Source organism: Hypanus sabinus, chromosome 19, assembly GCF_030144855.1.
Source record: "Hypanus sabinus isolate sHypSab1 chromosome 19, sHypSab1.hap1, whole genome shotgun sequence".
NCBI classification, from domain to species: domain Eukaryota; kingdom Metazoa; phylum Chordata; class Chondrichthyes; order Myliobatiformes; family Dasyatidae; genus Hypanus; species Hypanus sabinus.
Window position 1 is genome coordinate 33,611,546 of NC_082724.1, and position 23,436 is coordinate 33,634,981.

General features: G+C 37.2%; 1 protein-coding gene across 1 annotated transcript in view; it reads left to right on the plus strand.

Annotated features, from left to right (window-relative positions):
- Positions 1-23,436, plus strand: part of LOC132378119 (chemokine-like protein TAFA-1) — a 591,379-nt gene that overhangs the window by 134,143 nt on the left and 433,800 nt on the right. The gene's annotated exons all lie outside the window — the stretch shown is intronic.

The following is a 23,436-nucleotide window of genomic DNA, read 5'->3' on the forward strand; positions in this document are numbered from 1 at the left end:
CTAGGCAGCATGGTCCTTGCTTTCTGATCAGAGGTACAGAGTTTGGCACCAATGCCTGTTTGCCCTCTATTGAGCAATGGTTCATGGTGCAGAGTATGGAGACAGTTGTGGGATCATCCAGTACCTTTCTTAATTTGCTTTCAGTTGACTCTATTACAGAAGACGTGGCATGCATATGGTGGTTGGATCTCCATTCAAGTTGTAGTTGTCTCAGTCAATCACATCCTCACTAAACTGGCCCTCTTGTTTTGCCACATATAAGCTCAATATGGCTTGTTGGTTGTTGAATTTCACTGTTACAAATGCCATCCCACAGGAGTTATCTTTTATTCAGTATAAGTTCTTTGTTGGATATCTGCCAGCTTCAGTTTAGTATCTTTGAAATGCAGTTCAAGCTCATTTTGTGAAATGACTGAAACAGCCAAGCCAGTGTCCAATTCTATTTTAATTTGTCATTAACTTTTGGTGTAAACCATATTGCTTGTCTATTGTTAGTTTTCACATTGTAAATCTCAAGGCTACTGAGTCTGGTGTTACTTTCATCATATTTTTCATCAACAGCTTGAAGATTAGTGCTCATTTTGAACTGGCAACTGGAGTTTTTATCTTTTTCTCTTCCCTGAACAGTCCACTTATTTTTGTCTGCCTTGTATGTATCCTACTTTGCTCTCATACCTGGTTTTGTATGTATCTACTTTGTTGCATTTTCAGCAAGTTTCACCTTTAAATCTGCATTGGTTTGGTGTATGTGAGCCACAATGGTAACGGTTCAGCCAGGCCGGTTTCTGTTTAAATGTTGCATTTCTGGTCATACTCGCATTCATTTCTGACTGCAACTCAATTACATATCTGCCTACTGTTTCTATTGATTCAAAAATTTCAACTGCTGCTTTAAATGTAAATTTTGCTTCAGATTTGAGTCATTTTTGAATGTTTTCCTGTAAGATTCCACGAATAAAACAATCTCTCAGTGCATCACTAGGTCCATTACCAAAGTGACAATGCTCAATCTCAGACAATTCTGCCACATGTTGAAATGGATTCCCCTTCCTTTTGATTCTGTTTATGAAATGTAAAGCTTTGTGCTTTGGTTCTAAAGGTTCCTGCATTACTTTCACAGTATTAGCAAAGTTCATTTCATCTGATTTGATTGGAGCACTTAAACTTCGAAGCAAGCTATATGTCTTTAAACTTAATGTACTCAGCAAAACTGGTACTTGTTTCTCATTGGCTATTTTGTGTGCTTTAAAATACTACTCAATTAGCTCAGTATAATGTACAACAGCCATTATCTGTTGAGCATTCGAATGCATCTATCTTTCCAAAATATACAGCCATTTCCACTTTTCTTATAAATTCATGATTAGTATCACCCGGTACTCACCATTTATGAATCCATGAATTGTTCCATTTTATTCCTGCTTTTAAAACGTGACCATTCTTCCCTTCCAAAGAACACGCACTGCTCAAACATCTTGCCGTGCGTTAACAGGTAGGTAGTTGTCTCTGGTTTGTTATAACTTCCTCATTGCCACTGTTATGGTTTGTAACTCCGAAGCATAAAACTAATTAAAAGAAAAAGCCAAGAGTCCAGAATGCATTTAGGTTAGTTTCGTTTTAACTTTAAGTGAGGCGTGCACATATGACAACAGTGGCGTGATGAAATATGCCAGTCATATACTTTTACATATAACCTATAATGAATTACTTAAACAACAAAGAATGCTTAATCAAACAATATATTTACAATATCACTCAACTATTATTAAATATAGCTGGTATATTAAATATACAACAGACAATTTTTGGAAAGAAACGGAGGATTAAAGACACATTTTATAACACAACTAGTTTTAGAAATATACAATACCGAAGGAGCCACTGATCATGTCTGAACACGCTGCTTGAAAGATTTTTCTGAAATTTTCCTTTCAAGCATATATCCAGTTTATTTTTAAATTTTGCAAAGAATTTGCTTTTTGTGTATTATATTGAAAATGATTAAAACTGATATATTTTTTGATTTCTTTTGAGTATGTGTCCTCTCCACCAGTGAATAAACCATCTCACCATCTACTCTATCAAATCGCTCAGGAATTTGAATATTTCTGTCAAATGTGACTATCCCATCACTCTCATATGAATTATCCATATTGATTTGAGTATTGGTGAATTTCCACATGGAAATTCATTCACAATTTTTTTTCTTTTAGTTAGCTTGCAATTGATTGCTGCTATAAATTCAAGTGACAAACACAATCGCGACTTTATACCGCTCATCATGTGTGATATGGCAATTGAATACTATATTTCCAACTGTACACAGAGCTTTATGGATGCTTTCCATTCACAGTTAAGGGAACTTATCACCTACATTTTAGTATGGAGCAGCAGATTTTAAGTGCAGATAGATACACAAAACTGGAGGCTTCCTGAAAGTTTCTCTCCTGACCCTTGAATCCACTTTCTAGCTCTTCACAAAGCATAAAGGTATAAGCATTGTGACCGCCAACAGAAAAGCCTTGTGGTCATGCAGTGCACATCCTACCTGATACTATTTTAACACAAATCTTCAGGTTTATATTCCCTGAGTCCCTTAGGGTTTTTTTTCAGCATTGAAAGATGCAAACCATGGGCTGCAGCTCAACTTTGTGATATTGTTTGCGTGATTGGGCAGTTTCTCTTTTCCTTGAAAAGATCCATGATGCTTTTAAGAGTGGAAGCTGGTCCTCTCCTAATAGGAGTTGAGTTTATTCCAGAAAATGCCTTTAATGAGTGTTCAGCTCCCACCCACCCCCTCGCCCTGCATATAACATTCTGAAATCCATTGAAGATAAAAAATATATCATTATTAGACCATTAAATCTTACTTTGCATTGCTTGGATGCTTAAAAGATCTCAATGTATTTTAATATGAAAAACTATTTGCTAAATTAAATAGCACCATTATTAAAGTCTGTAGACTTGAAGGAGGGCTTATCAACTGAATCAACTATTGAACCACTGTGAACGACTGTGAAAACCTAAGCATAGATGTTCTGGATACAGTTCATGTTTTCAGTACTCGGTCTTTTCAGGCTAATAGCACTTCGGTGTAAATGTACAGTAACTTCGGACCAAGGCCAAGCATAGTATTCAGTTCAAAATGCAAATATCGACATCTGAGTGATACTGCTTGATTATTGGCTTCACAAATTGAGCTGCCTGACTCGCAGTTGAATTGCATTAGATGATGTGAGAATTGTGCATTTATTTGCTAGATATGAACTAATATAATCAAAAAATTATCTCATCAATTGCAGTCTGTGTAAATGTTCTGTTAGCAACATGATCTGCATTTGTAGTAACAAATAGCGTTTCTGATACATATATGGTGTTTTGTCTCCTTTGAACTTAATTCCTCCTGGTAATTTAAAACTTTGAAAACTTTTTCAGTCATTACCCTCTTGCAGTTCATTTTTTTTCTCTCTCTATTAGATTTTCTGTATTTGTGAATTCACCTACTCTATTTTATACTTTCTTCACAAACTTTGAGCTGTTAAGTTTACAATTATTTAGTCTGATTGAGAAAGAACCTTCTACATTACTGCTACTGCAGTTCCATATATACCAGACATGGCTAACTCAAATTAAGTTTATTGTCATTTCAACTGTATACATGTACTGTATACTGCAAATGAAACAATGATCCTCCAGACCACATGCACAACACAGTACATACAACTCGCATGCAACTCATGAAGTATTATTAGCACAAATAAATTAACAAATAATAAGGTGTATTTCAGACACAAGTTAAAAAAGAGAACAGTATAACGCTATTGGTGCTTCATACATATTGAGACCTGGGTGGTGGCAGAGAGTTCAGTAGTCTCACGGCCTAGGGGAAGAAACTGTTTCCCATCCTAAAAGTCCTCGCCCTAATACTGCTGTACCTCCTGCCTGATGGTATGAGTTCAAAGAGATTGTTGGATAGATGGGAGTGATCTTTGACAACGCCCAGCATATGCAGCACCTCTGGCAAATGTCTCAGAGGGGTGGAAGGAAGACCCTGATAATCCTCTCAGATTATCCTCCTTTGTAGGATCTTTCAGTCAGATGCCATGCAATTCCCGTTTCGAATGATAATGCAGCTTGTCAGGACACTCTCAATGGCACTCCTGCAAAAATTGGTTAGAATATGGGGGAGGGAGGGGAATCCCTTTTGCCTCAATTTCTTCAGCAAGTTGAGATGCTACTATGTTTTCTTGACTAAAGGGGTGATGCCGAGGGATCAGGTGAGATCGCCCATTAGGTGCACTCCCAGAAACTTGGTGCTGCTAACATTCTTCATGGATTAGCCATTTATGTGCAGTGAGGAATGGGCTGCCTGCACCTTCCTCAATCATCTCTTTTGTCTTGTTCCCATTGAGACTCAAGTTGTGCTCACACCATTCTACCAGCAGTTCGACCTCCTGTCTTGTCATCGTTGTAGATGGGGCCAGCCACTATTGATGAATTTGATGGTTTGGTTTGAACTGGATCTAGCAGTACAGTCGCAGCACGGACAGCGCACAACTCTTGGGAGTGCCAGTGCTCAGCATGATGGAGCTAGAGATGTTGCTGCCAACGCAGACGGCCTGTAGTCTTTCTGTCAAGAAGTGCAAGATCCAGTTACAGAGAGGGAGATGTAAAAACCCAATGAGGACAGTTTACCCACCAGCTTCCGAGGGATGATCGTATTAAACACTGAGCCCAAGTTGATAAACAGCATCTTGGTGGCGTATGAGGCACCATTTTAAAGCTGGGGCAGGATGAGTGGAGGGCAGGGGCTTTGGTATCATCAGTGGACCGACTTGATCGAAAAGCAAACTGGAAAAGATCCAATGAATCAGAATCCATAACCAGCTGCTTGCTCAAAGCACTTCATTAATGTTAAAGCAGGTTACCATAGCCCTCTTAGACACCAAGATGATGCTGGCTGCCTTGGAGCCTGCAGGGATAGTAGACTGTTCCAGAGAAATGTTAAATATTCCTGATAGACCCTCTGTGAACTGGGCTGCACAGATACCCAGCGTCTGACCAGTTATGTCATCAGCCCCCGCAGCTTTACATGAGTTGACGCTGGCTAGGGTCTTCCTCACATCAGCTGCAGTCAGACAGAGTGGCTGCTCCTCAGGGGGAAACAGAGGTCCTTCCTCATTGGCACATGCAGCAGAATATGTGTAAAGGACGTTCAGCCTATCAGGAAGAGAGGCATCACTGTCATTGATGCTCGGGGATGAATTTGTAGTCTTTTACTATCTGACTGCCTTGCCACATGCACCTTGCGTCTCTGGTGTCACAGAAATAGTTGTATGTAATTGGTGAATGATCTGATTTTGCCTCCCTGATGGCAAGGGAAAGCCCAGCTCTTGCCGACCTGACTGCCATCGTATCCTCCGAACTGAAGGTAGCATCCCGATGTCTAAGCAATGCTCTGAACTCTGCTGTCACCCATGGCTTCAGATGTGCTCTCATGTAGATGTGTTTAATAACTGCGACACTATCAATGAACTTTTCTATGTAGCCCGTCACAGATCCCGTGTATTCATCAATGTTAAGGCGATAGTTGTAGGTAGCTACCTCCCTGGACTTATTCCAGTTTGTGTTTTTAAAACAGTCCTGAAACGCTAATGTTGCTTCTACTGGACAGGCCTTTATATCTCTGTTTGAACTGGTTTGACTCATCTAATCAGCATAATAGATCAAAGGTTGACGTGTCCTGGGAAGCACCTCATAGATAGCTTCTCCTAAGATTACAAAACCAGAAAGATATTCTTTATAGGGTTGTATTTGTTGTCTTTCTTCATTAAAAATCTTCCTGATTCTTGTCCATTTCTAAAATATCGTTTCACTTTAGTGACCATGCTGCTTGAGACATATAATTATTGATAAAATTTGATACAACTGAGTATACTATTGCTGTCTATGCTTCTGCTTCACATGTGCAGATTGTTAGGTTTAATTCACTTACGTAAAATATTGATTCCCTTCCCACTGAAATTACAAATCATGCCCAAAGTGTAGAGATCAATATACAGGAATTAAAGAAGCCCCAGTGTGAACAATCAGCGCATTTACAAACAAGAATCTGTCAGCTTGCTTTGGAAGTCAATGCATCTTTAACATAAAGGAAAACTACTTATTGTGATATTTGTTGAAGAAATGGTGCCTAGAATTCAAGAGTGGCTATGTTAAGCTTCTTGTGGTCTGAGAAATGGTGAAGTATCTGACTTTGTTTTTGACATTACAACAACCCTGTTTTCTTTAATACATCAATTCAGTAATATCAAATTGAAATGTATAAAACTGCAGAATTGGCAAAAGGCTGTTAACTTGAAATGTTAACTGTTGCCATTTTCAACAGATGCTTTCTGACCTGCTGAGTGCATCCAACATGTTCTGTTTTTATTTCAATAATACTAGATGTTATACAACTCCATGTGAAATATGGTAATATATCTGCTGCATGTAAACATGGTGAATATATGTAAAAGCATTGTTTCATTCGCAGTAGGCTTTTTCTTTATAGAACTGTGCCCCTTTGAACGGACACAAGAGATGCCTCTGCATTATTTCTGTGAGGTCATTGAGATTCTCTCAAGTGTTCTGGCCAACACTCATCCCTCAACCAAAACATACGAACAGATCGCTTTTACCATTTAACATATTGCTCTCAATTCTACAGTCTTATTCTGTCTTAACTGTTGGCTGAAAACACTGTAAGGTGTCCCATTAAAGCTGTTGTATAAATGTATATTTGTTTTTTTTTCATCCTCCACAGTGGAGCACTGAAAGGATGTGCTAGCTCCACATAGAATAGTAATGGAACCAAGGATCATAAATTTGCTAGAAGTTGGAAGATGCAGCAGATATATAACCATATTCCACATGATGTTGTACACATATGAGGTTTTCTATGTAATACTTGTCCCAAAATAGATGGTAAAATATTATAAATATATTGTTAGTAATAGAAACAATTTGGAACATGTGTAGGTAGTGTTTCCAAAAGTCAACATGGCTAAAGTTGTTGCTTTAAGGAATCACACTCTTCTGCTAACACTAAGAAGATTCGAAGGATTAGTAAAACACTTGTAGTGCATCAAAAAAAAAATGAGCAAGTTAGTTGATGAGATTTTAGAGTCCATTATTAAAGATTAAGTTGTGGGGTACATGATAAAATAGGCTGAAGTCTAAGAGGATACCTTAGCTGATTGGTCTGTTGGAAATCTTTAAAGAAGTAACAGGCAGAATGTTGCTTAATTGGCTTTTCAGGAGATCTGACAGGATGCTGCACATGAGGCTGCCAAACAAAATAGAATAAACCACCTATATATGATATTCTAGGAAAAATAGGTTTTGTCACTGTCGTAGCAAATAAGCAATGCCAAGAATTTCCAGTTCAACAGCTGGTTTTATCTTCAAGCTTTCAACTGCATATTTAATGACCATTAGTTAATGAAGAAAGGTAAAAAGTGACTGTCTTTTCATCAGCAGTGTGTAGAGAATAAAGACCTTCTTGAAACCCACCTAGACCAGGAACCTTGTAATTCCACATTTAGCTAATACCTATCTAATAAACAATGTAGATTATTGATTTAGATTGAAATTTTTATTTGGAGACCATCTGTTCTTCTTGAAGTTATTGGTATTGATTAATTGTTTTTATATTCACACCTGACTGTCATGTGAATGTTTACAGGCAGACATCAGTCCAGTAGAATATGCTTAGTAATTCTTATTGGTGTAATGTCCGCTTTCTATCATTCCCGTGGTATCCAGGTGCATTTGTAGAGATTGATGTGTAAAGAACAGGACCTTCCAAAACTTACACATCGAAGGCAGGTGCTAAAGAGCTGATATCACAGAAATATATCATAGATTAAAAGATGAGAGGGGGAAGAGAGAAGGAGGGGGAGGGGGAGGGGGAAGGGAGGGAGAGAGAGAGAGCTAACTAACGTGTTCTTGGTTGAACAAGTTGTGTTGGACACCATTTAGAAGAGTCATTAGTAATTATGTAATCAACTGATATGTAACACTGATGCATCTTGAAGATTCGGAAAAGAGAGGAGAAAAACCTTTTTCAAGTCTGCATTCCTTGACAATATGTAGTGCTGGTTTGTAGCCAGCTTTGCCATTTTTGAGCTTGAAGCCTCAGCTGATCGCCCTTAACCTTTCAGCATTTTATTCAATGCTAATTGATGGGATCATTAACTTCTTTCAGGTTGCTTGCACACTGATTGTGTGGAACAGTGGTCCAGATCATCTGACTCACCACTCAAAGGCAATCTTCTGTGTGTATATCATAGCAACATATCCTGTTCCTTCATCCCTCACTCCAACCCACTGGATTTGTCAGTTAGATTATCTGATCAATTTGGCACTGTGCAGATATCATCAATGTTATAATAATGTAATTTCTTTCACAGAGGATTGACATAAGGTCATTTAGCCACATCAGCCAGTCTCTGCACAGTAAAACTGGGTGAGATGGCAAGGCACTACATAGAAGTCACTTAGAATAATTGGAAGGTGTGACTGAAAAAACTCACAAATTATTAGACTCAGCTTTTGTTCCATTTAATAATTTGCCCAAAATGCCACTGCCTGGTTAGCTGATCATATGACAGTCTCATCCCATCAGATTTTGCCCAAATGAATTTGAAATCATTGTAGAGTGAGACAAATAGTACAACTATTCGGTTCTGTAAGGTTTTCCTATCAAATGATCGCAAACTTAACCCTTTCCATCCACCAAGTTACAGACTTGGGTTAGCAATGAAGTGAGGCCTCGTACTACTGGGTGGAATGGTGCAGTGAGAAACCTCAACACCACCTGGATTGGTGACAGCTGAAGTTTTCCAAAGCTGCAAAGCTTGGGACAATCCAGGCTCCACCAGATCTCCTCAACACCCGAAGGGCCAAGTTGGGAGATGCTGGATCTCTAACTACCACATGCGTCAACTGAGGAACCCAGCTTCTTTTTTATGTATATAAACTTTTTTATTGTATTTCAAGTAGTTACAAAATAAAGTATGGAAAAAAAATGTATATTACCCATCCCCCCTCCCTTAACCCCTCCCCCCTAGCATCCCTATAGAAAAAAAAGAGAAAGAAAGAAAGAAAAAAAAGAAAGAAAGAGTGCCTGGATATTGGAAGATCCCCACCTGCTCCATGGAGTTCGTAACAATTTTAGTATATATATATTTATTTCTCTCCCCAAATAACCAATTATTTCATCTTCAGAGCACCTATATATTTAATCCTGTCTTTTGTAAATAAGGGTGCCAAATTTTCAAAAATGTTTCATATTTATCTCTTAAATTATAAGTAATTTTTTCAAGTGGAATACAGCTATAAATTTCTTTCTTCCAATGATCTATACTTAAATAATATCCAATTTCCAAGTAACTGCAATAGCCTTTTTGGCTACTGCCAATGCAATTTTTATAAATTCTTTCTGATATTTATTCAATTTGGGTATCGGTTTTATCCCTTCAATATCACCTAGTAAAAATAATATTGGATTATGTGGAAGTTGTATTCCAATAATTTGTTCCAATAAAACTCTTAAATTTGTCCAAAAAGTTTGAATTTTAGAACAAGACCAAGTAGAATGTAAAAAAGTACCAATTTCTTGGTTACATCGGAAACATTGATCAGATAAATTTGGGTTTAATTTATTTATTTTTTGTGGTGTAATATATAATTGATGTAAAAAGTTATATTGCACTAATCTTAACTGGGCATTTATTGTATTTGTCATACTCTCAAGACAGTCTTGACCAATTTTTTTCTTCAATTTTAATATTCAAGTCACTTTCCCATTTTTGTCTTGACTTATGGACTCCTTGTTTAATTGCCTGTTTTTGAATCAAATTATACATACAAGAAATGAATTTTTTAATCTTTCCTTTTTGAATTAAAGTTTCTATTTCATTAGATTTCGGCAATAACATTGTTTGACCTAATTTTTCTCTTAAATAAGCCCTTAGTTGAAAGTAACAAAAAAGAGTGTTGTTTGATACTTTATATTTATTCTTTAATTGATCAAATGACATTAATATACCTCCTTCAAAACAATCACCTATATATCTAATCCCTTTTTGAAACCAATTATATAAAAGTTGATTATCCATTGTAAAAGGACTAAGTCTATTTTGAATTAAAGATCTCTTTGCTAATAAGGATTTCTTTATCTCGTCGTCAACATTTACCTTATTCCATAAGTCAATCAAATGTTTTAATATAGGAGATTCTTTCTTTTCCCGTATCCATTTAGATTCCCATTTATATATAAAATCTTCTGGTATATTTTCTCCTATTTTATCTAGTTCTATTCCAATCCATGCCGGTTTGTCTTTCTCAAAAAAAGATGCAATAAATCTAAGTTGATTTGCATTATAATAATTCTTAAAATTTGGAAGTTGTAACCCTCCAAGATCAAATTTCCATGTCAATTTTTCCAACGATATTCTTGACATCTTACTTTCCAAAGAAACTTCCTCACATATTTATTTAACTCTTGAAAAAACTTCTGGGGTATTTGTATTGGTAGTGATTGAAATAAGTATTGTAATCTAGGAAATATATTCATTTTTATGGTATTTACTCTACCTACTAATGTTATTGGTAATACCATCCATTTATCAAGATCTTCTTGAATTTTTTTCAATAGTGGTAAGTAATTTAATTTATATAAATTCTTTATATCATTATCAACTCTTATACCTAAATATTTTATACCATTTGCCAGCCATCTAAATTGGGTTATTAATCGTAATTGACTATAATCTCCTTTAGTAAGAGGTAAAATTTCACTTTTATCCCAATTTATTTTATAACCTGATATTTTCCCATATTCTTCTAATCTATAGGATAATTGATGCAACGAGTGTAATGGGTTTGTTAGATCAAGCAGAGCATCATCAGCAAATAAGTTAATCTTGTATTCTTCCTGATTAACTCTAAAACCCTTAATATCTGGGTCCATTCTAATTAATTCAGCTAATGGCTCTATCGCCAACACAAATAAAGCAGGTGATAATGGACAACCTTGCCTAGTTGACCTTGTTAACTGAAATAGTGTTGAAATTTGACCATTTGTCACTACTTTAGCTTTGGGATTAGTATTTAAGGTTTTAATCCATTTTATAAAAGATACTCCTAATCCATATTTTTCCAATACCTTAAATAAAAAATCCCATTCCAATCTATCAAATGCTTTTTCTGCATCTAAAGCAACTACCACACTCATTTCTTCCCACTTTTGCGCTAAATGAATTACACTAAATAACCGACTTACATTATCTGCCGATTGTCTGTTTTTAATAAATCCTGTTCGTTCCATATGTACTAATTTTGGTAAGTATTTAGATAATCTGTTAGATAAGATTTTTGCTATTATTTTATAATCAGTGTTTAATAAAGAAATAGGTCTATATGATGCTGGCTTTAAAAGATCTCTATCTTTTTTTTGGCAATACTATTAGAATAGCTGTCGAAAAAGATTCTGGAAGTTTATACGTTCTTTCCGCTTGATGTATTAGCTCCATAAAAGGAGGAATTAATAAATCTTTAAACTTTTTATAAAATTCAGGCGGAAAACCATCTTCTCCTGGAGATTTATTACTCTGAAGTGATCCTAGGGCTTCTTCGACCTCTTTCAATGTAAAAGGCACATCTAATCCCTTCTGTTCTTCCGTATTTAATTTTGGAAGAGTTATTTGTGATAAAAATCTTTCTATCTTGACATTATCATTTTGTGATTCTGATTTATACAACTCAGAATAAAAATTCTTAAAAGTTTCATTAATTTCTAAAGGTTTATAAGTAGTTTTATTTACTCTTGTTCGAATTGCATTTATTGTTTTAGAAGTCTGGTCTGTTTTTAACTGCCATGCAAGGACCTTATGTGATCTTTCACCTAGTTCATAATATCTCTGTTTAGTTCTCATAATTGCTTTTTCTGTTCAGTATGTCTGAAGTGTATTATATTGTAACTTCTTATTAATAAGATGTCTTCATTTTTCTTCTGTCATATTTCTTTGAGATTCTTTTTCTAATTTTGTAATCTCTTTTTCCAATTGATCTATTTCTATCATATATTCCTTCTTAATTTTAGAAGTATAACTTATTATCTGACCTCTCAAGTATGCCTTCATTGCTTCCCACAATATGAATTTATCATCAACTGAATGTGAATTTGTATCTAAAAAGAACTGAATCTGCTTTTTCATAAAACGTTTTAGTAACATTGAATTAAATCTCCATCTATAAATTGATTCCTCTTTATCTGTCATTATCATTGTCATTATCAAAGGAGAATGATCTGACAATATTCTCGCTTTATATTCCACATTTTTCACTCTATTTTGAATATTTGTTGATAATAGGAAAAAATCTATCCTTGAATATGTTTTATGTCTATTTGAATAAAATGAGTAATCTCTTTCTTTTGGATTAATTCTTCTCCATATATCAATCAAGTTTAAATCTTTCATCAATGATAGAGTTAATTTTACTACTTTTGATTTTGTGACCACCTTTGTTGATCTATCTAAAACTGGATCTAGAAAAAAGTTAAAATCTCCACCTATTAATATTTTGTCATGTGTGTTAGCCAAATTCAAAAAGACCTCTTGTATAAATTTTACATCATTTTCATTTGGTGCATAAATATTCATAGGAGTCCATAGTTCCAAAAAATTTGACAATGTATAATTATGTATCTCCCCACCGAATCAATTATTATGTTTTGTATTTTAATTGGTAAATTTTTATTAACCAAAATTGCAACTCCTCTCACTTTTGAATTAAATGAAGCTGCAATAACATTTCCAACCCAGTCTCTTTTTAATTTCTGATGTTCTTTATCTGTTAAATGTGTTTCTTGTAAAAAAGCTATATCTGTTTTCATTTTTTTAATGTATGTTAGAATTCTTTTTCTTTTTACCGGTCCATTAAGCCCATTAACATTAAAACTTTAAAAATTCAGTAAATTAGTCATTATTTTTAATTATGTTACTCCAAGCTATAATAATACCTAATCTTTCAACTTTCTTGGTATCTTGGGAAATCTTTTTAAAATTCTCCATGTTGCTATGTGTGTCCCCACCAATCATCCAGGCAAAAAGATAGAAGAAAAATAGAATATAAAGAAAAAAACAAAATACCCCTCTACTAATGTTGTGAAAAAAAACACAACATGACCCCCCTCTGTTGTATGGGTCATGGCAATCGCCATGATTACACTCGTGAATCCCGCAGAAACCGGTCCAAAGCTCCCCAGCCCCCCCCCCGCAACATAAAAAAGTATATACATAAGAAGAAAAAAATATTATTCTCAATTAGTGTTTCTAAAATTTTACTTTTCTTCCCTATATTATCCTTAAATGTCCATCACCTGTTCACTGTCTCTATCTTCATCTTTAATCCATTACGTTTGGAAGTTTCTATGTATAATTAGCCACTAGATGGAAGTTCTTGTGCGAACACCTCCGCTTCTCGATAATTGGAAAAAAATCTTCTTTTTCCCTCCTTCAAAAAAGTTATCAATGTTGCTGGGTGACGCATTATAAATTTATAACCTTTTTCCCATAAGGCTTTTCTCGCTGGGTTAAATTCCTTCTTTCTCTTCAAAAGGTTATAACTTATATCAGGATAAAAAAGAACTGGTTTCCCTGCTATCATCAATGGCCCGTTTCTATTTTTGGCAATTTGGGCAGCCGCCTTCAGGATCTTTTCTTTATCTTGGTATCTTAAGCATTTTATCAAAATTGATCGTGGATTTTGATCAGGTTGAGGTCTTGACCTTAATGTTCTGTGAGCCCTTTCTATCTCAATTGGAGTTTCTCCTTCCATTTCCAATTTTTCAGGGATCCATTTTTGAAAAAAACTTATTGGATCATCACCTTCTTCATCTTCTTTAAGTCCAACGATTTTAATATTGTTTCATCTACTAAAATTTTCAAGCTTATCAATTTTTTCCATTTTTTCCATAAATTCTCAATTCAGTATTCTCATTTTCCATTTGGTTCATTCTTTCAATCATGTCTTCTGTTGTAGTTTCCAAGTCTATAATTCTCTTTTCCATTTTTTCCTGTCTCTTTGTCATTTTATCAAACATAATCTCCATATTTATCATTTTTCTTTGATTACTTTTTGATTACTTTTAATTACTTTTAATGTGCCTAATTTAAGCATTATTTGCCTCAAAGTCTTTTCTATATTTCCAGAAGAACTTTTATCTCCATCTCCATCTTTCCAAAGAATCTGACTCTCCCTCAGATTCACCTTCACTTTCGGTTGCAGTCGTAACTGGGCTTTGTAGTTTTGGTTGCTCCCGTTTGCGCATGCTCCTTGCTTCGCGCTTGCGTAGTTCTCGTTGGTCTTTTCCTTTAGGAATGTCCGATGTTGCCGCAGTTTCCTGTTCCGTATTGCCGATGGCATAATGTACCTGAGTCCGCGGTTCTTTGGTAGAAGTGGGCCTTGATTCTGCTCCAAGTTGCTTTGTCTTCCCGGTAGTGGTTTTCTTCATCTTCTGTTTTTGAGGCATAGCTTGAAACAATCCAGAGTAGTTTATAAGTAACTTTTAGAAAGTATTGACTAACTCTTCTTCATTTAAACATTAATTTATTGATTTTATACGGGAGAGCTGAGTTCCAGCAGTGAGCTGAGATGAGGAGGAATTTTCTTAGCCAGAGAGTGGAATTCATTGGCATAAACAGCTGTGGCAGCTAAGCCATTGGATGAATTTAAAATGGAGGTTGTTTAAGAGGAACATGAGGGCGAACTTCTTCACTCGGTGGTGAGAGTGCAGAATAATCTGCCAGCGGAAGTTGTGTATTTAAGGATTTAAGTTCAACATTTAAAAGAAATTTGGATAGGTATCTGGATAGAGGGTATGGAGGCCTATAGTCTGGGTGTAGGTTGATGGGATAGGAAGAATAATAGTATGGCATGGGCTAGATGGGCCAAATAGCCTGTTTCCATGCTGTAACATTCTATGACTCTATTGACTATATGTACACAGTGTCCTGAAAATGGTGTCACAGGCTGCTAAAGAAAAGATTCTTGCACACTGGCCTTCACCAGTCAGGACACTGAATATAAAAGTTAAGATATAGTTATAGTTATAGTTACACAATATGCTGGCGAGGAATATTATGTTCAGTTTTGGTCACCCTGGTGTTGAAAAGATACCATTAACCTGGAAATGGTGCAGAGGAGATTTACAAGGATGTTCCTGGGACTCAAAGGATTGAGGTATGAAGGGAAATTGAATAGGTTGAGATTCATTCACTGGATGTAGGGGAATGTGGGATGACAATATAAAGGTATATAAAATCATAAGGAGCATAGATAAGGTAAGTATGTTTTTCTTTCCGCAGTGCTTGAGAATCAAGAGCTAGGGCACATAGGTTTAGGGGGAGAGGGGAGAAATTTAATAGAAACCACCAAAATAGGGCCAACTTTCACCAAGAGAATGCTGTGTCAGAGAAAGTAGCTGAGGCAGATAATGTTTAAAAGGCACTTGACCAGGTACATAGAAAGGAAAGATTTAGAGGGATATGGACCAAATGCAGGTATATGGGACTAACTTCGATGAGAATCTTGGTGAGCATGGATCAGTTGGACTGAAAGGCCTGCTTCTATTCTATATGATTCTTTAACTTTATCTGAAATAACACAATGACACCATCTTAGCTTCAGACTGTTGCTTATTATGTTGCTATAATGTAAACATACTTCAAAATAAGCATTGGCAACTAAATACGTTAATCAAAGTTTGCTGTATTGGACAGAATTGAAACAGATCAGTTGTGTTTTCTTTTGGTGTCTATTCTGAGTCTCTGTCCTCACCTATCAGTGCCTAAACATGACCTGTTGCAAAGACAGTGGGCATCCTCTAAGACCAGTGAGCCTGGTTTTGGTCTCCATCCCCTTGCCATTTGGCCTAGAGAGGTACAGCCTGAGGGGTCTGGCAGAAGACTGCAAAAAGGCACTGTTGGAATGACATAGGTGAGATGATGCATAATTTCATTCAGGGAAAAGGCATCAGTTTTGTATTTCACAGGGTCATGAACTTGAATGATAAAGAAATAAACCTGCAAAGAAGGAGCTTACAGTGTGGAACTGAGCCTGTGGGTAATGACTGTTTGTGATGTTTGATGGTGCATTCATACCTTGACATATGTATTAGTTGATTGAACCTTTTCCTGCACACTTCTGGTCCTTGTAGCTTGTCATTTTTTGCCATGACAATCTGACTCCACTTTCTTCAAATAATTTGTCTCGAGGGGCTCCTGGGCTTTGGTATTTTTGCAGTTCTCCCCTTTTCACTGCATCGAAGCTTCAGAAAATCTTTGGACTTGATCTCCTATTTAATGCTGTTGTATCTGAGGTCAGGATGACTCCAGCACCATTGGTTGCAGCCAGAATGGAACTCCCCTTGAAGAGACGGAGACCACTTTTTATGTTACTCTGGTCACAAAGTCATAGATACATCACTATTAAACCACCTGGTCCATGCCAACTATCAGCCACACATTTTCGGCAATCATTTTAATCACTTTTTTTTATTCTCCCTGTATTCCCTTCAAATGGACACAATAGGGGTAATTTATAGCAGCCAACTGTCCTATGAGCTTACATGTCTTAGGGATGTGGGAGTGAATCGGAGGTCCTGGAAGAAACCCACACAATCAGAAGAAGAACATGCAAGTTCTACAGAGGTAACACTCTAGGTCAAGATTCAACCCTGGTCTCTGGTGCCTTGATGCAGTCATCCCACTGGCTGTGCTACAGTCCTGCCCTAAAGAACTGCACAGGCTGGTTTAAGTAGTGCTGGCCAGTCATATTAATGGTGCCCCATTGAGAAACGGAGTCACTCATTAACACATTTAGAACAGGCCACACAATGTCATGTAAATTGGCATGCAGCATAAATTTGGCATAACCTATTGCTTCCTAAGCATTGGGGACTGGTAATCATGTATTTGATACCAGCCTCTATTTTTCAGATTTGGCACCTACTGTATAAAAGTTATAGCAGCTTATCCATTGAATCATGTTTGTGGAGATACCAGAGAATACACTCAGTGAAGGATCGAGCAACAAACCAAATGCTGGAGGAACTCGGCAAGTCAAGCAAAGTCTGCTGCGAAAAGAAATTACTCCTACTCACATTTAGCCTTCGAGTAAAGTTTGCATTATAGGGCAGGGAGTCGAGATTAAATGAAAGTGGATGTGATGCAGAAGACCTATGATGTTCAGGGATGTATTGCCTGCCTGTTCTCTACTGCTTTTTAAAAAGACAGCCAGTGTTGCAACTTTCTGAAGGTGAGAGCAGAACTGAACTGACAGGTTGTAATTACAGTGAATTCTGGTTAACTGGGACCTAGTGGGATCAGTATATTTTGGCATAATTAAGTGGCTAACCCAATTAGTTGAAGTTTCAGTGAAATAGTTAAAAACATATAAAAAAAAGTCAAACTACCATTTAACTGAGCAACAAAGTCTGTAGTTAACTTGAATGCAGAACTTAGTAGAACACTACCAATACTATAAAACCGCATTAGTTCCTAATAGTTATCAACTGAGTTCTTGCCACGTTCTACTGATTGACTGTAAATGAACAAAATCAGCGCTGACACTTAGTACAGATCATGGACTGTTTTCAAACAATCCTTTAAACAGTTGCATCCTCCAACGCTTCATTTTCATTGTAATACTCAAAATGATTGTCAATACCTTCAAATTCTTTACCATAGAACCACTGAACATTACAGCACAGAAACAGGCCTTTTGGCCCTTCTTGGCTGTGCCGAACCATTTTTCTGCCTAGTCCCAATGACCTGCACCTGGCCCATATCCCTCCAAACCCCTCTCATCCATGTAACTGTCCAAGTTTTCCTTAAGTTTTAAAAGTGAGCCCACATTTGCCACTTCATCTGGCAGTTCATTCCACACTCCCACCACTCTCTGTGTGAAGAAGCCCCCTTAATGTTCCCTTTAAATTTTTCCCCCTTCACCCTCAACCCATGTCCTCTGGTTTTTTTTTCTCCCCTAGCCTCAGTGGAAAAAGCCTGCTTGCATTCACTCTATCTATACCCATCATAATTTTATACACCTCAATCAAGTCTCCCCTCATTCTTCTATGCTCCAGGGAATAAAGTCCTAGCCTATTCAACCTTTCTCTGTAACTCAGTTTCTCAAGTCCCGGCAACATCCTTGTAAACCTTCTCTGCACTCTTTCAACCTTATTAATATCCTTCCTGTAATTCGGCGACCAAAACTGCACACAGTACTCCAAATCTGGCCTCACCAATGCCTTATACAACCTCACCAAAACATTCCAATTCTTATACTCAATACTTTGATTTATAAAGGATAATGTACCAAAAGCTCTCTTTACTATCCTATCTACCTGTGACGTCACTTTTAGGGAATTTTGTATCTGTATTCCTAGATCCCTCTGCTCTACTGCACTCCTCAGTGCCCTACCATTTACCTTGTATGTTCTATCTTGGATTTTCCTTCCAAAGTGCAATACCTCACACTTGTCTGTATTCAACTCCATCTGCCATTTTTCAGCCCATTTTTCCAGCTGGTCCAGATCCCTCTGCAAGCTTCGAAAACCTTCCTCACTGTCCACTACACCTCCCATCTTAGTATCATCAGCAAATTTGCTGATGCCACTAACTTTGTAGTCCCTAACTTGTTGAAATAGTGAAATCATTTCATTTTCACTCCTGGCTGTTTCTGGCATTTTCAAGCCTGCATGCTTGAAACCGCAGTGAGAAAAAAAACAGTTTGGAATTGTCTTACTGTTTATTTCTCGCTAACTATCAGCGACAAAGTTCACTGCTTTTTGAACACAGAGACACACAACTGATGCTATTTAAAAAAAAACCTGTTCGCTTTAAGCATGTTATGGTGTATGACAGCCACAGACACGCATGCGACTGATGCTAGTTAGAAACTGTTCAGCATCAGTCTCCTGCCTCAGTTAAACAACACCGTGCCCCAAATAAATGAAGGGAATCCCAGCTACTTTCTCGATTAGCTTTTGTTCTTGGAAATTTGTCCCAAATAAGTGGTTGCCCCAATTAGCCGGAATATACACTAGATCTAAATGAGAGACCACTGGTGGAGCATTGCCAAACATATCTTCACAAAGTGAAATATTTGTGTCCTGTTTCTGAAATCATAAGGAAATATAAGGAAATATCACTGCAGAGTTAACCATTACATCATGAGCTGGAGTTGCTGTAGAAAGAATATTTTGCTACCTTTGTATAAACCATATTTACAAGGATGTTGCCAGGTCTGGAGGACCTGAGTTATAAGGATAGATTGAATAGATTAGGACTTTATTCCTCGGAACATAGAAGATTTTGAAGTCAGCAGTCATCTGCCCTCTGTACAGTTGCTTCTAGTTGAGCAGGCTTTGACATGATAATAAAATAACTAAAAAAGCTATATATGTAAGCAGTTTTCAATGTCATGAAAACATGGGAATGATCATAGGAATTAAGCATATTGCTGATCTTATTTCTCAAGTAAGAAACAGAATTGTCTTATGACTAAGTAAAGCTGACATTTTTATGTGATACATTAAACCAATGTTAGTACACTGTATGTTTGAAACACAGACTGGCATGACTTAGCTCATGAAATCATCTTGCTCACCTGTCACTTATTTGCTAATTTTAAGCTTTGCAAGTCTGGTGGGTGACTACAAAACAATTTTCTTGCAATTAAGTAAATCTTCTCTGCTATTCGTAATTGCCATATCAAATTTTGAAAATAAACCTCAAGGCCAAAACAAAATCACATGTGGTTCCAGATTTTATTATCACTGCCTTGTTGTCCTTATGCTTCATCAAGTAATGAATATTTTTTCTCTGGTAGAAGCTAGAGTGTGGTAGTAGATTGTTGCCTCTCTGACTGAAGGTCTGGGACGATGGCGTCACAGGCCTATTGTTGTTTATCATCTATATCCATGATTTGGATGATAATGTGGTTAACTAGATCATTATATTTGCAGATGACACCAAGATCAGATGTGTAGTGAACAATGGGGAAGGCTATTATGGTTTCCAGTGGGATCTGGACCAACTAGGGAAATGGGTTGAAAAATGGCAGATGGAATTTAATACAGACAAGTGTGAGGTAGTGCACTTTGGTAGGACCAATCAGGTTAGGTCTTACACAGTGAATGGTAGAGCACTGAGGAGTTTGGTAGAACAAAGGAATCTGGGAAATCAGGTCCATAATTCATTGAAAGTGGCGTCACAGGTAGATAGGGTCGTAAAGAAACTTTTGGCTTATTGGCCTCCATTGATCAAAGTATTGATCAATGGGATGGGATGGGATGTTATGTTGAAGTTGTATAAGTCATTGGTGAGGCCTAATTTGGAGTATTGTGTGCAGTTTTGATCACCAAACTACAGGAAAATGTAAATAATGTAATAAATGTAAATAAGTTTCAAAGAGTACAGAGAAAATTCACACGGATGTTGCTGTGTCTGAAGGACCTGTGTTATAAGGATAGATTGAATAGGTTAGGACTTTATTCCTGGGAACATAGAAAATTAAGAGGAGATTTGATAGAAGTATACAAAATTATGAGTGGCATAAATATGGTAAATGCAAGCAGGCTTTTTCAACTGAGGATGTGTGGGACTACCACCAGAGATCATGGGTTAAAGGGTGAAAGGTGAAAAGTTTAAGGGGAAAATGAAGGGGATCTTCTTCACTCAGAGGATTGGGAGAATGTAAAACAAGCTGCTATGAAAAGTGGTGCATACAAGCTCGATTTTAACATTTTGGAGAAGTTTGGATAGATATGTGGACAGTAGCGGTATGGAAGGCTTTGATCCCAGTGCAGGTCGATGGAAGTAGGTAGATTAAATGATTCAGTATGAACTAGATGGACTGAAGGGCCTGTTTCTGTGCTGTATATTTCTATGACTCTAATACCCTGGACAAAAGACATGGAAAAAGACTTCAAGCTCGGTATATCATTTCGGGTTACTTAAAACTAAGTGATGACAATTCTGTAACATATCAAAATAAATATAACAAAAACAGTTACTTTCCCCAAACACTAAGGCTGATCAACATCTCCACCTACTAACTCACCCCCATGACCCACCCCCACCCACCACCGCTACTATATCATTTCCTGTCTGAGTCACAGTACGTACCCCTATTCCTAGCGTTACTTTATGGACATAAATCAATCTCTGTACTGTATACTGTAATCTGTATAAGCAATCATATGTATTTGTATTCATTGCTTTGCCTACCTTATTGTGTTTATTTTGTGCTGCACTGGGTCTGGATAATTAACAATAATTAACAATTATTTCATTCTCCTTTACACTAGTGTACTGGACATAGCATTAAACAATCTTAAACCTTCAATGCTGGCTGCAGCACTGGGAACAACGGGAACATAGTACATAGAACAATACAGCTAGGAACAGGTCCTTTATCCCACTATGTTGTGCTGAACCAAATAAATCAATGGTCAAGTGGCCAACGAAGTTTATCCCTTCTGCCTACACAATATTCATATCCCTCCAGATATCCAAATTTCCTCACATTCATGTGATTGTCTAACTGCATCTGCCTCTACCACACCCAGGCAGCACATTCCAGACACCCACCACTCTCTTTGTAAAACCTGCCCCTCACATCTCCGTCCAAACTACCTCCTCTCACCTTAAGCTCATGACTTCTGGTATTAGACATTTCAACCCTGGGCAAAACATAGTGTGTGTCTGTTCTATCTCAGCCTCTTATAATTATATAGAACAATCAGATCTCCACTCAGCCTGCTCTGCACCAGAGAAAACAAGCCATTTGTCCAAACTTTTATGAAAGCACATGCCCTTTAATTGAGGCAGCATCCTGGTAAACCTCTTCTGCACTCTCTCCAAAGCTATGACATCCTTCCAATAATGGAGTGTTCAGAAATCTATATAATACACCAAATGTGGCCTCAGTAGAGTTTTGTAAAGTTGCAAAATAACTTCCTGACTTTTGCCTTGACTAGTTAAAGCAAGCATGTCAAATGCCTTCTTATCCACCCTCTCAACTTGTGTAGCCACTGTCAGGGAGTTATGAACTAGGACCCTAAGATTCCTCTGCTCCTCAACATTGTTAATGACCTTGCCCTTGACTATGAACATTTGACCTACCAAGGTGCAACACTTCACAATTGGCCGGGTAAGCTCCAACTGCCATTTCTCTGCCTAAATCAGCAGCTTATCTCTATCCAGCCCTATTCTTTGGGCTAGTCATTTACGCTGTTCACAACACCACCAATCTTTGTATTATTTAAAAACTTACTAACCCACCCATCTCCATTTTCATCCAGGTCATTTATATACATACCAAACAGCAGAGGTTCAGGTACAGATCCCTGCAGAACACCACTAATAACAGACCTCCATCTAGAATAAGTCCTGTCAACAACAACCCTCTTTCTTACATAGCTAAGCCACTTGTGGATTCAAATAGACAATTCATCATGGATCCCATGCAACTTAATCTTCTGGATGAGCCTCCATGAGGGATCTTGTCAAATCTATATAGACAACATCCACAGCTCTACGTAAATCAATCAATTTTGTCACCTCCTTAAAAAATTCAATCAGGCTAGTAAGACAGGACTTGCCCCTCACAAAGCCATGCTGCCTCTCCCTAATTAGGCTTTCTAAATGCTCTTAAATCCTACCCCTAAGAATTCTCTCCAGTAACTTCCCTACCAGTGATGCAAGACTCACTGGTCTACAGTTCCCAGGATTACCGGTATCTCTGGTTCCCTTCTTGAACAATGGAATTACATTAGCTACTTACCAGTCCTCCAGAACCTTGATGTGGCTGGAGAGGACACAAAGTTATTGGTTGAAGTCCCAGCAATCTCTTGCCATTCTCAATAACCTAGTTCCCATCACACTGTTGGGTTTTTCCACCTTAATGCTCTTTAAGACACCCGACACTACGTTACCTTGAAATTCCCTAGCATATCAACATGCTCTGCACTGATCTCCCTATCTGCCATGTCCTTCTCCTTGGTAAATACTAATGTAAAGTACTCATTAAGGACCTCACCCACATCCTTTACACCCAGGTAAAATTTCCCCCTTTCTCTTTAAGTGGTCTCACCATCTTTCTGGTTGTCCTCTTGCTCTTGATATATGTATAGAATGCCTTGGGATTCTCTTTAATCCTACTTGCTAAGGACTTTTCATGGCCCCACCTGGCTCTCCTGATTCCTTTCATAAGTTCTTTTTAATCCTCCAAGGCTCTGTTTGATTCTAGATCTCTATGCTTTACATACTTTTCCTTTTTCTTCTTGACTAAATTCATCACCTCCCTCAACATCAAAGGCTC